Consider the following 14,653-nt stretch of genomic DNA (forward strand, 5'->3'; position numbering starts at 1 on the left):
AATAAATTACATTTTAAATTGCAGTGGGTTACCACTGTGGGCATTTGCTTATACTGTGGGCTAAAACAACATCATAACGGCTTTGCTGAAGGAGCTTTTAATGCTTAGCATTTAAGTTGTTAATGTCTACTATTGCTACACTCTAAAAAATGCTGGGTTAAAAACAACCCAAGTTGGGTTGAAAATGCACCGACCCAACAATTGAGTTGTTTTAACCCAATGGTTGAGTTGTTTTAACCCAGTGGTTGAGTTGTTTTAACCCAGTGGTTGGGTTAAATGTTGCTTAAGACAACCCAATTGCTGGATAAGAACAACTCAACCATTGGGTTAAAACAACCCAATTGTTGGGTCGGTGCATTTTCAACCCAACTTGGGTTGTTTTTAACCCAGCATTTTTTAGAGTGTAGCTAAAAGTTTGTAAAGTAGCTTGTGCAGTATTAATTCAGATGTGTAACTAAAATCTAAAATAATGATAATGGCATAATGCAGTTACAACTTTTCAAAGATCAATAAACTTTAATTTCTAAAGACTATTTAACACTAAAAAGGGAAAAAAAGAAAAAAGAACCTCAATAAATGAACAGAACAACCAAAAACAATAAAAGCATGGACTCTCCGTCTGTTTAAAAAATGCATTTAAATAAGTACCCCAAAAAAAAAAAAAAATGGATGAAAACTGCAACGGATGATTGTGTTTTAGTTGCATATTAGGACACGGTTCGGTTCGTATCACGGTTTTAGGGTCACGGTTTTCCGTTCTGTACGGTTCTTGTTGTTTTTTTTATTTTAATCCAGAAATGTACTTCAGCATATGATAAATTAATAATCCACAATTTAGGATACAGTATTAAAAAAATTGTTATATCATAGCCTAATCATGCAGATTTTGATACAGCAAAAGAGAAGACATTGATGACATGCTTTTCATTTATTTGGCAAAAAAAGGATCTCTACAGGAACTTATGTGCCTTTTTAGCACACAAAGATTGAACTGAAGAATTAACTTGCGTTTATCAAACTTCAGTGACGTGTCCGCTCGAGCGGGAGGGTTCGCGCGGCAAAAATGACGTTGACGCGGAGTGCGCGAGACCCCATTTCGCTTGGCGTTGTGCACGTCAAGTTTCAGAACTTTGCGTGTGGCTCTCCGCAACCGAAGAGCCACGAGTTCCAGACGAATGCTGGCCGAGAATGAGGTCTCATCACCGCACCCGGTCTGCACATCGAGTATAAACACCTCCCCAAACGGACGAGGTGCGTGCAGTCAACGAGAGAGGCGAGGAAAACAAAAAAGCATGCAAATGGCAATTATCGCGGCCGGAAAAATTATCGAGCTTATTTTTTTTTATCGTGCGATTCATTGATTTATCGACTATCGCGACAGGCGATACGAGGGAGCATGATCATTCGAATATACTCCTGGGTTTCTACTGATACAAAGCCAAATGCTAATCACTGAAGTAACCCTTTAACTTTAGCGCTGCTTTGGACTGTTTGAATGGATTCCATTACTGGATCACTGAAAACTTCAGAGTTTAACATCTTAAAATGGCCTGATCACAAACAGAGGAGCAGAATTGGGTTAAAGAGTTAGAATGGAAATGTCCTCCTAGGTTTAGCTTGAAGATGCTCAGTGTGATTGTGATAAACTCCCGACTTCTAAGATCATCTTACTGTGTGACGACAATGTTAATGATGCAGCTTGACATTTTGGAAAGTGAGGATGAGCCATTGTATGTGTAATACCACAATTGCTTTTACAATGTCTTAAAAATGCTGTATGTGAATTCAAATGCAACTTTCAGCTTTGAATACTAAATTCAAGCTTTGCAGATATGTGCTGAATGATTTTTGATGCACAAATGTGCTTAATGCTGCATAAAATGTAAATACTTTTCCGCTGTATAGACAACAGATTGCAGGGAAATGGCTTTCAAAGTTTCAAATGCCTCTGACACAATGTTGATATTGCTTGATTTAAGACAATCGCATCATAATCCGTTTGTGTTCACAACATGAAGCTGAAACCTCTTGTAAAAGATATGAGAGGCTTTCTCGATCTAACTTCCTGTCTCAAGACCCCGTGTCCTTGATAGCCATATTACAAGTAGGGAAAGAACTCCCTAAAAACTACTCTAACTTATCTAACATTCTCAGATTTCAGCCTCCGCTGGACACAATTTCTTGCGCCCATCATGCGAATGGTACAGAAATCAATACATTTGAGAAGTGGTTAGAGCTCCTTTATCTTGGGCAGCTGATGATTTGGAGGTATGAATAATTCATTCTTAGAAAGCTACCGATGCAGCCAGGGAGTAGATAGGAAGAGGGAAGAGGAGGGGAAATAGTGCTTTACCTTATCACTCTTAATCTTAGAGGTTGCAGTAATGCAGTTCTGAACATTTAGCACTTAATGGCGTGTCAGTGGAGCAACATGATCTTGGACCATTAAGGCCATCTTGAACCGTCTCACAAGACGATGTCACTCATTCTTTTCCTTGGAAGGGTCGCGTGAAAATGGGAACGGGGTGTTTAGGAGAAGAGTGATGTCAGTGGCTTGGACATTCAAGGCAAAACATCTCCTGATGGGTAAGTTATTTGTGTGTGCTTGTGCGTGCGTGTGCTTTAGCTTGTGCAATTAGTGAGCCTTGGAATAATGGCCTATGACCCTGGTCGGTCGAGAATGATGTAGCTTCATGGCAGCAGTCAACATATATTGTGAATTTATCATATTAGTTTAATAGAAGGTCTATGAGTAACGTTGTTAGTGTATTTTAATGCATTGCTGCTGTTAACCTATTTTCAAAGCTACCAATGGACCAGCACATCATCATATATGTGCTTATTTTTATAATATTTTATTTTATTTATATACAGTTATGACCCTGTGTCCTATCGAGTGTGTGTGACCAGCTGCATGCTCATTGATTGATTTATGGGCAGAGAGTATAAAACTTGTACTCTTGCTCATTAGTGCTTCTTCTGGGGGATCACCTCCAGAGGAGTCATTTTTGCTCCACTTTGTTTATAATTTATTTCTCCTTTATCAACATTCCTCACCTTTTAGGATTATTATTTTTCCCTTTATTCCCTTTATTATTCCCTTTATTCTATACCCCTATGCATTGTGTTATATTTCTGTAAAGGATCATTATTGTTTGTTTAATAAATAATATTTTAAGCGAATCATTGGTTTGCATGTGTGACAATATATATATAAAATATATTTTAATATTTTACTACACTGTAAAAAATTATTTAGAAAAAAGTTACCTGGTTGCCTTAAAATTTTGAGTTTATTGAAATTAAAATTTTAAGTTAATACAATGAAAAAATGTTAAGATTCGACAACCTTTATTAAAATATTATTAAAAGATTTTGTAAGCATATTGGGTAATTGTGTGTGTTTTATTTCTGATGACGCAGTGAAACATGGCATTTCTTTTTTTCATGATTTATCAAAAAAAATTGTGGTTCAGATACAAAAATATTTTGAGTTTCTATTTATTAAACAAATGTCCTTCATTGTATCAACTCAAATTTTTTATTTCAATAAACTCAAAATTTTGAGGCAACCAGGTTACTTACTTTTTTAAGTTAAACCAACAAAAACCAACAACATTTTTTTACAGTGTAGAATATTTTACTAGAAAGTCGATTTTTACTTATTTAAAAAAATATATTTAAAAAGTTTTATTTTCCAATTTATATATGTAAAAAATTATATAAAAGTATATTATAGAATAACAAAAACGTCTATTTTTTTATTTATTTATGCTTGCTGGCTTACAAGACCGCAAGCTGCCTCAACTGATGCCGCATGTACATCATTCACAGTATATATTTTCAATCTATATATTTTTATATTTCATGCGACATTAGCTGAGGCTTCTGATTTCATGCATTATGGTCTTAGTTGATTGATAATTATTGTTCTTGTTATTATTATTATATATAATGGCCAGTGCAAGCTGTGAATACTGCACAAATAAACATCAATAAGCTTTCTGATAACAAATGTCATTTGGGTTGACATGCTCATTATGTCCTTCTAAATACGGGCTGATATTGTAGTTCATGGGCACGAGTTTATTGGTCGGCGTAAAGAGGAGAGTAATGATTATTTGTGCCATTCACATTAATGGCATTGGGAAATGAATCCTGATGATACCAGTGAGAAAACTCCCTGCAGACCAATTACAAAGGTTCACAAGGTTGTTCCTCATATGCACAATGACTTTTTAATGAGGCTATGCCATAGCCAGCCAAAATATTGCTTTGCTTGTTTTGTTGCTGTCTACTTGCAGAATGGAGTATAGTTTGGCCATTGGGGAAATGACTCACAAATTACTACATTTCAGCTGTCAGGAGCCTACTGTAAGTCATTAGCTCAGCATTTGTTATATTTAAATGAGAACTGCAACACTTGTCACACTCCTCAGTATCTGGTGGGTTTAGATGAAGTCCCCTCTTGAGGGGCAGTGGATTTAATTTCCCGCTCGCTACCCCGAATATATCTATGTGCATTAGTGCATGTATACTCTTTGCACATATCCTTGTTAGCGTGTCCTTTGCCTTCGGTGTCGTCCCGCTGTCTGCATGACACCGGGGGACGAGGCAGTCGAGGCAGCACCTGGAACGGTCTGATGTGGAGAGACGTGCTACAGCGAGCAGGGAAATTAGGATCAGCGTGCCACCCGGGGGTGATGTTGAGAGGGTGGCATGGCGCGCTATGTTCTCTCTTTTCCCGCCAAAACCCCTCCACTTTCCCGCTTCTTTTTATAATCTCTTCAAATCTAAAAACCCATCACTGTACTCGCTGGTGCGACATGGGTTTATCCAGCATGGATCCAGCAGTCTCTCGCTCTCTCTCTTTGGCCCAGAGCCTTTAATCTGTGTAGCTTGGAGTGTTCATGTTTTGGTGGGTTTCTGTGTAAAAAATAGGAAAAACTTGCTGCGCTGCAGTTGGCCTTAAAGAAAAGCGCTTTTCCTTTTGGAGTAATTGGCCTGCATTATTTCCGGTGTATTCTTTCGCGCAGTACAGCTCCATTGGAGAAGTGACTAATAAAGAGGATTTCTTGTTTGTCAGTTGCTCCACTCCAGGAGAGGCAGTGGGTCTAAACTCTAACTTACCAATCATGTGTTCAGAAAGGAACTAGTGAGAGCTCTACAGAATGCTATTTCCTCTTCAAATGCGTTTCTTTTGGAAGCAAATGGGGTGTGATCTTGCTAGGTGACAGATAACAAAATCTCTCATGCAGATTTAATAGGTTTTCTTTGGGACAAAGGGAAATAATAAGAAGGATGCAAACATCAAAGCCTTCCTCTGAGTACGCTGTCTAGATTGTAATCATATGATGCACTGTTAGTGGATGATGAATTATAATATTGTCATGGCTTTGATGGCAATTTGTTTATTTTTGGGTTGGTGCAAATGTAGAACTACTCAGTCTCACAGTTTACAGAGGAGGAAAAACTGAATATATATATATATATATATATATATATATATATATATATATATATATATATATATATATATATATATATATATATATATATAGCAAACAGGATTTAGAAAAACCTACAATCCTACGAGGTTGATTTTTTGTTAAAGTGTTCTGAATGTGAATTTATCCATAAAATGAAACCTCTTTAAGATCCCAAACAACAGAACTGGGGTCTTTTGTTATATTTTGTTCTCCAAGTTTGCTGAATGGTGCATGTCTTAGAATGAACTGAAAGCTTTGTCTTTCATGCATACAAATTCGTTATTCTTTTATGCTCTAAGAAATTAATGTAAAATGCATTGTGTTAAAAGAATGGTTCACCCAAAAATGAAAGCCTTTAGTCACTCTCATGTCACTCAAATCTCTCTTTATTCACACTTTGTCTGTTTTTAGAGCTTGACAGCCTCTGGCCACTATGGACTTTTGTTTAAGAGCAACCTGGACATAACTCATAACTTTGCAACAACATGTCAACTGACTCTCATTAGATTATTAGACTGCCTGCTTAATATCTGCTAACACTTTATTTTGATGGTCCTCTATCAGGAATTCTACAGACTAAGTAACTTTGCAACTACATGTCAACATAAGCAGGAATACACCGCAGGCACTTTTCCCAGGAACTGGGGACTTTTGAATACTCGTTGTTTCGACTGCAGGGACCAGGGTCTAAATGAAGTCCAGGGTAAAAATGTCCCCTTCAGAAAGTCCCTGCTCATGAGGTAGTACTTTTCAAAGTTCAGGAACTTTTTGGACATGGGCGCTGAACATGCTGATTGGTTGAGTTCACGCAGCATTTTGATTGGTCGACTCCGCGCAGCATTTTATTTCAAACACCATTTTTAAAAGTCTGTTGAGGTGTGTGCAGTGAGCGTTGTTTGCTAGTTTGGAGTTAACGGAGTTTAAAAAATACGACAGATGGACCCCCAAGTTTTTTGTTTTGTTTTCCATTTAATTTATTTACACAAATGTAAAATATATACAATGAAAGCAAAGAAATTACAATCCAAATACTGTGCAGGGAGAGGCAGAAAATACAAAAGGGCTTTTTTTAAGACTCCCCTAAACAACAAGAAAAAAAGGGTCTAGATCAGTGGTTGCAATCCTAACAAAACTTTTCTGAAGGATACTTTATAGTAGGAAAGAGTAGTAGTAGTAGTAGTAGTAGTGTTTGCCCAAACTACATATATTACAATATGAGAAATATAGATAAATGAAACTATAGGAAAGACTAAGAAGACATTCTGTAGTAACAAAATACCTAACTCTCCTTATTATACTGGTAGATTTATGTATTTTTCTTTCACAGTCAACTATGTGAATTTCAACTCAGGCTCGTCAACAAAAACTCCTAGGAATTTTTGTAGTTGACACTACAAAAAAGGTTCAGACTTTATTAAGCTTACATGCGGAGGACGAAATCCAGCAAGAACTGGAAAGTCACACTCAGTCCTATGTCACAGGTAGAGCCCTAGCCTGACAAGCCAGACCCACATCAAGATGTTTGGTCTGGAAACTCACCATAGACAGGGGTCAATCCGAGGGGCGGGATAAACGGTTGTCTTTCAAAGTCCCTCTGCACGCGATAGGATAGCACTACCACCAACCAGAGCAACGAAGGTGAAACAGAGCTCGCTGACAGATTAAACATTCACCGTATCTGGTCGGCTAAACTCCGAACACATCTTCCCTTTTTAAGAATGACTTCAGTGCCGTTCTTTGTTCTTTTCTCAGAGAAAAGCTTAACTCCAAGTCTTCCAGAGTCGCGGTCAAAGCTGATTCGAAAGATCGCCGCCGTTCGCCAGTTTCTGTGTTTACTAGAAGCCGCAAACGCAACTCGGCCGTCGTCATTATGGCCCCGCCCGCCGACTCTATACATGATGTGATTGGCCCGTCCAGATTGTGAGGAATACAGCTCAGAAGGGTATTGAGAGTTCCTAGACGACACTTGCGGGCAGATTAAATTTGCTGCCGCTAGGGTGCGTCTAGATTTCTAGGCTAGTAGAGCCCTGTACAGGCCTCAAATCAAGGCCCTAGCCCGGCCCCGGCCCGAGACGCTGAGGCCCTAGCCCGGACCATCTCCGACAACTTATCAAAATTCTCGGCCCGAGTCCGACTGGAGCCTGTGTTTTTTTTTGTGTGTTTTTTACATTGTTGCAGCAATTAAAATAGTTCATAATCGTTCAAAATAGTTTTGTTTTTAATGTCAAAGTAGTTATATTTTGTTTTGTTTCTTTATTAAGTTAATTTAGAAAAATGTTTAGAGCAATTTTTTGTTTGTTAAATTAAAGTTTTAATTTGTTTAAGTGGCGACCAAGCGGCCAGCGGCAACAGTGAGTTAACTAGATGTTTAATCAATTTTGCCTCTGAAATCAACTCTTGACTTGTCTTGCCTATAATAAAATCCGTAGATATAACACTTCAAAATCACAATGTTAGTTAATTTAGCCTAGGCTACTACTATAATATTACCTCCACAGTAAAAAGGCATTTTTGACGAGCTGAGGCAGGCTGATGCTCCTCGCAACGGCACTCGCAACGGCACTCGCAAACAAAATGAGCTAAGCAATCTAAAAAAATAAAAGAACATGCAGTTCCCTTTCAGTCGGTCACGTTCGACGTACGTCAGAACTGAACCGACGAATGGGATCTTACTTTAGAGACCAATCCTACTTCGAGCATCTAACAACGAGCCAATGAAATTTGGCATGCGATCACGCATTCCACGCTCCGCCCCGCAGCGCGGGTATAAATAGGAAGTGGAATGGTAGATCAGCGCTTTCTACTTCGGAGCCGAGCAGTGCTTACTGTTTCCTACGAAGAGTGTCTGACTACGAGTCAAAGAGTGTTGAGTGAGAGAGTCTGCCAGTGCGGGTGATACGGCGCGTCAGTGAGAGACCGTCTGATCAGTGATCAAGCGATCTAAAGGAGCTTGTTGGTTCGCTGAGCGTTTCCCATACAAACTGTTGGTTCGCTGAGCGTTTCCCATACAAACTGTTGGTTCGCTGGGCGTTACACACACAAATACACATCACTGAGAGCTCACACAGGCTTGCAGAACGAACTGTGTGGAGCCGCGGTCATCTCCCTGAGTGCTTCAGCACACTAAAAGAGCAGCTTTCCATTCACAAAAGAGCAACACGGTTTGACCCTGCGTCTTTTTCAAGATGTCATTCAAACCGTGTATTCCTGGTATGCAACTGTTTCCTGTCCTCTTTGACGGCCACGAGCGCATGTGAGATTGCGATCGTGGGTGATTCATGTTCTGGTAAAGAACATGGTCACGTCGGCGCGTTGTTCGTCTCCCCCTTCTCATAAAGGGCTCGAGTGTTCAGCGCGCCGTGTGCCGTCGAGCGACCGGCTGACAGCGGTGGTTGTCACAACAACCGGCGCGCGTCAGTCGGCGCTCTAGATGCGCGGTCGAGACTATGAAACCTCAGATGGGGTCGAGTCCCTTCGCCTATCCCCCGATCTAGTTCATTTCTAGTGTTACTGGAAAAGGGCTACTTTGGCTGATAAGCGCTGGTGGCCTGAGGATTACAGTGGGGATTCCCCGCCGGGTAAATCCCCTCGGGCCCCCACTCCTCTATCGCATCAAAAGCATGCTGAGACTCTGTTCGTGGGTGGTACGGATTCTCTCATGAGAACACGACCACGTCAGGGCATTGTTCGCCTTGCCTTCTTCATAGAGGCTTGAGCGCTCAGTGCGCTGTGTGCCGTTCTGACGGCCACGTTCACTGTCTCGCATGCCTGCTGGTAGTTGAAGGTGGAATCGCTGATCCTAAAGAGAAAAGGGCTTAGCGTTTCATTTTTGGCTCTGGCAGAGGACAGATGTCAATTGCTGCATCGGAGAGAGGGAAATATGGAGGGTCAAAAGGGCCAAAAATGAGACAAAAAAAAAAAAAAAAAAAGTGTCATTGTTTTCCCTCTCTCACTGCCCTCTGCCCTGCACGCACGAGGGTAGTCCCAGCCCAGGGGTTGTGCAGGAACTGCGTGCGGTGTTGGACCTCGCCCTATGGGCGGCGAAAATCACTGCACGCTCCCTGGGTCAGGCGGTGTCCACACTAGTGGTCCAGGAATAGGGGGCTAACCTGGCAGATATGCGCAAGAAAAGCCTGTCTGTCGGGCTGGCCTCCTCGGCGGCACCATCGAGAACTTTGCCCAGCAGTTCTTGGTGGCCCTAGAGCAGACGGAGGCGTTGCACCAGGGTGCCGACGACCAGCTGCTCGGTCGTCGGTCGCAGCGCCTCTGCCGGCTCGCCGCCGAGGGCATCCCCTCCTGCGTCCGCCTCCACCCTGCTAGAGCCGAGCAGCAGCCTCCACTGGAGGAGCAGGGTGCCGGACGCGAGGGACGCCCAACCCGTCCAGGGCCCGCTAACCGGCAGGCAAGCGCAAGGGGACGCGGCCCTGAGACGGGCCGGCTAGGGAGAACAGGAGCTGCTCGGGGGAGACGATGTTCGCATCCCTCCCCCACCCCCCCGGAGGAGGACCGGGGGGCCCTGACTGGTTTCGGTTCTGCCACTGGCTCTCCGGAGTCCAGCGGTACCCACATTTTAAGAGCAGTTTCCTCTCTCTCTGGGCCCCAAGAGGGTCAGGTTGGCAGTGTGCGACGCCCACGGGCCTTGTCACTCCTTTCCTACCCTCCCGTCGCCAGGGGGCAGTTGTGTGGGCCTCGAGGACGCCCCCGGGCCTTCTCACCCACACACTTCCTCTCTCGTGAGCACTCAGTCAACACTCCGGGCCGCCCACGGGCCTCCCGGGTCGGGGCTGAGTGCTTCACTTCCCTGCCTCCGGGCAGTGGGCAGCAGAGTGGGCTCCGAGGACGCCTCCGGGCCTTCTCACCCACTCTCTGTCCAAACCAGGAATGCTCAGGCAACACTTCGGGCCGCCTCCGGGCCTCCCGAGTCGGGCCAGAGTACTCCGCTTCGCTGCCCCACCCCGGGCACGTCTGTGGTGCGGTTGGTCCCGCTTGCACGGTCTCTGGGGGCCTGGCTAGGTCTCCCCGGGCCGTCTCGCTGGCTCATCCGTACCATCAGACTCGGCTACGCGATTCAGTTCGCGCGCCGGCCGCCCAAGTACGGGGGCATCCTCTTCACCTCTGTGCGAAGCAGCGATGCTCAGGTCTTGAGGTCAGAGATCGAGGTCCTACTGGCGAAGGACGCGATCGAGCCGGTTCCTCCAGCCGATATGAAGACGGGGTTCACAGCCCCTACTTCATTGTGCCCAAGAAGGGGGTGGGTTATGACCAATCCTGGACCTGCGAGTTCTGAATCGGGCCCTGCACAAGCTCCCGTTCAGGATGTTGACGCAGAAACGCATTTCCAATGCATCCGTCCCCAGGATTGGTTTGCAGCGATCGACCTGAAGGATGCGTACTTCCGTGTGTCTTTCTCCCTCAACACAGACCGTTCCTACGTTTGGCGTTCGAGGGGAAAGCATATCAGTACAAGGTCCTGCCCTTCGGGCTGTCCCTGTCGCCCCGCGTCTTTACGAAGGTCGCGGAGGCAGCCATTGTTCCACTCAGAGAACGCGGCGTTCGGATTCTCAACTACCTCGACGATTGGCTGATCCTAGCCCAGTCGAAGGACCAGTTGTGCGAACACAGGGACCTGGTGCTCAGTCACCTCAGCCAGTTGGGCCTTCGGGTCAACCGAGAGAAGAGCAAACTCTGTCCCACACAGAGGATCTCTTATCTCGGTATGGAGCTGGACTCGGTCAACCGGACGGCGCGCCTCACCGAGGAGCGAGTCCAGTCGGTGTTGAACTGCTTGAATATGTTCAAGAGCAGGACAGCGGTCCCACTGAAATTCTTTCAGAGGCTCCTGGGGCATATGGCATCTGCAGCCGCGGTCACGCCGCTCGGATTGCTTCATATGAGACCGCTTCAACGCTGGCTCAATGGCCGAGTCCCGAGGTGGGCGTGGCAGAGCGGTCAGTACCGGGTCCCAGTGACTCCTTACTGCCGCCAAACCTTCAGCCCGTGGTCCAGCACTTCGTTTCTCCGGGCCGGGGTGCCCCTAGAACAAGTGTCCAGGCATGCTGTGCTGTTCACGGATGCCTCCACCACAGGCTGGGGGGCCACGTACAACGGGCATGCAGTTGCTGGTCTGTGGACGGGGCCGCAATTGCATTGGCATATCAATTGCCTCGAGTTACTGGCAGTACATCTGGCACTCCGCCGCCTCAAGGGGCCGCTATGTGGCAAGCATGTACTGGTCCGTACGGACAGCACCACGGCCGTTGCGTACATCAACCGTCAGGGTGGTCTACGCTCCCGTCGTCTGCTCCAACTCGCCCGCCACCTCCTCCTGTGGAGTCAGAAGCAGCTGAGGTCGCTTCGGGCCATTCATGTCCCTGGTGTGCTGAACCAGACAGCCGACGAGCTCTCTCGTCAGCCGACACCTCCGGGAGAGTGGCGACTCCACCCCCAGGCGGTCCAGCTGATATGGGACCAGTTCGGGGCCGCACAGGTCGACCTGTTTGCCTCTCCGGACTCGACCCATTGCCAGTGGTACTATTCCCTAACCGGGGGTACCCTCGGCACAGATGCACTGGCGCACAGCTGGCCCCGGGACCTACGCAAGTATGCGTTTCCCCCAGTGAGCCTTCTTGCACAGACTCTGTGCAAGGTCAGGGAGGACGAGGAGCAGGTCTTGTTAGTTGCGCCGTATTGGCCCAACCGGACCTGGTTCCCAGAACTCACACTCCTCGCGACAGCCCCTCCTTGGCCGATTCCCCTGAGGAAGGACCTTCTTTCTCAGGGACGGGGCACGTTATGGCACCCGCGTCCAGACCTCTGGAATCTTCATGTCTGGTCCCTGGACGGGACGCGGAGGTTCTAGATGGACTACCACAAGCTGTCGTAGATACCATCGCTTCAGCTAGAGCCCCCTCTACGAGGCGCCTCTATGCTCTGAAGTGGAACCTGTTCGTTGAGTGGTGCGCTTCCCGCCGGGAAGACCCCCGAAGGTGTTCGATCAGTGTCGTGCTTTCCTTCCTGCAAGAATGGGTTGGAGAGAAGGCTGTCTCCCTCCACCCTCAAGGTATATGCTGCAGCAATAGCAGCGTACCATGATGTAGTAGAAGGTAAGTCCGTGGGGAAGCACGACCTAATCGTCAGGTTCCTCAGAGGTGCGAGGAGACTAAATCCTCCTCGTCCATCCTCGATACCCTCTTGGGACTTAGCTCTAGTGCTCCGAGCACTTCAGAGCCCTCCCTTCGAGCCTTTGGCGTCTTGTGAGTTGAAAATCTTGTCAATGAAGACAGTGCTCCTGACGGCATTGGCCTCGATCAAGAGGGTAGGGGACCTGCATGCACTTTCGGTCAACGAATCGTGCCTAGAGTTCGGGCCGGGTAACTCTCACGTTGTCCTGAGACCCCGGCCCGGATATGTGCCCAAGGTTCCTACCACTCCCTTCCGGGATCAGGTGGTGAACCTGCAAGCGCTGCCTTCGGAGGAGGCAGACCCAGCCCTGGCTTTGCTGTGTCCGGTCCGCGCTCTTCGCGCTTACGTTGACCGGACCCAAAGCCTTCGGACCTCAGAGCAACTCTTCGTCTGTTACGGAGGCCAGCAGAAGGGAAAGGCTGTCTCCAAGCAGAGGTTAGCCCACTGGATAGTGGATGCTATAGTCTTGGCCTACCAGTCCCAAGACGTGCCTTGCCCGTTCGGTGTAAGAGCTCACTCCACTCGGAGTGTTGCTTCTTCCTGGGCGCTGGCTCAAGGCGCCTCGCTGACAGACATATGTAGAGCTGCGGGCTGGGCGACACCTAACACGTTGGCTAGATTCTATAGCTTACGTGTAGAGCCGGTATCTTCCCGCATCCTCGCCCCCAGGGGCCAGGAGCGCTAAGTGCCCGTTCTAAGTGTCGGCTTGCGAAACGCCACTCCCGCCCTCTGGGCCGGATACGTGCGTCTATTGTCTCCAGTTGTGTTCCCCGGGAAACCGGCTAACCCTGTCGAGCTCCTCCGTCACCCCTCCGGTGTCAGACGTTGCGGACCGTCTGACGCCAGGCCTGCACCCGTATGCTTGTGAAACGTGGCTGTAGGCTGGGTCCCATATGTAGCGGTTCCCTCACGGCAACCCCATATGTGTATTCTTCCACGGTTCCAGCTACCCTTCGGGCTAGCCCCGTGTCTTTCCCTCGACAGAGCCCGCTCTGTCGTCTCTGGGCGTGTTCTTTCCCCCCTTCAATCAGGCTGGAACCACCCCAGAGACTGCCATATGTTGCACTACCCTGCCAGGTTAGTCCTTATGTGTATTCTGCCACCTCTCCTTCCCTGAAGGACGTGGCCCCGCAGCGTACCCTCTCTCTCTCGAGGTAGGCACGCTTTCCCAGCGTTATCCAATAGTCATTCTGAGTGGGTCTTGCAGAAACAGCAGTGACTGTACTCCCTGCTTGGAGCCCTGACTTCCGTACCATACTAGACGGTGCAGTGCGCTCAAGCAGGACGCTGGAAGGGCCAGCATCCTGGCGTTTTCCATAAGGGATCCCATTCGTCGGTTCAGTTCTGACGTACGTCGAACGTGACCGACTGAAAGGGAACGTCTCGGTTACGTATGTAACCCTCGTTCCCTGAAGGAGGGAACGGAGACGTACGTCCCGTCGCCAGATGCTGTGCTTCCGCTGGGAGTCCGGTCACCTTTCGGCTCCTCAGCAGAAAAAGCGCTGATCTACCATTCCACTTCCTATTTATACCCGCGCTGCGGGGCGGAGCGTGGAATGCGTGATCGCATGCCAAATTTCATTGGCTCGTTGTTAGATGCTCGAAGTAGGATTGGTCTCTAAAGTAAGATCCCATTCGTCGGTTCAGTTCTGACGTACGTCTCCGTTCCCTCCTTCAGGGAACGAGGGTTACATACGTAACCGAGACGTTTGTCTTATACCTTACACCTCCGCAAAATGAATACAAATCCGATCTTCTATTCCTGCATTATATATTCTCATTTAAAGGAGTTCACGTCAACGAAAGCAAAAGATTCAAGATGCATTTTATTCAGCAGCTCATTTCAAATTCAAGGACCGCAATGTGAGAAAGAGCGACCTAAGCACTGGTAAGATCATTTAGTCTCATTTATTTTTATTAAAGATGATTGTGTTTTTGAGCATCTAAGACTTATTTTAAGCTTAATTTGCTTATTAACTTGC

The sequence above is a fragment of the Pseudorasbora parva genome, chromosome 12 (genome assembly GCF_024679245.1).
Source record: "Pseudorasbora parva isolate DD20220531a chromosome 12, ASM2467924v1, whole genome shotgun sequence".
NCBI lineage: Eukaryota > Metazoa > Chordata > Actinopteri > Cypriniformes > Gobionidae > Pseudorasbora > Pseudorasbora parva.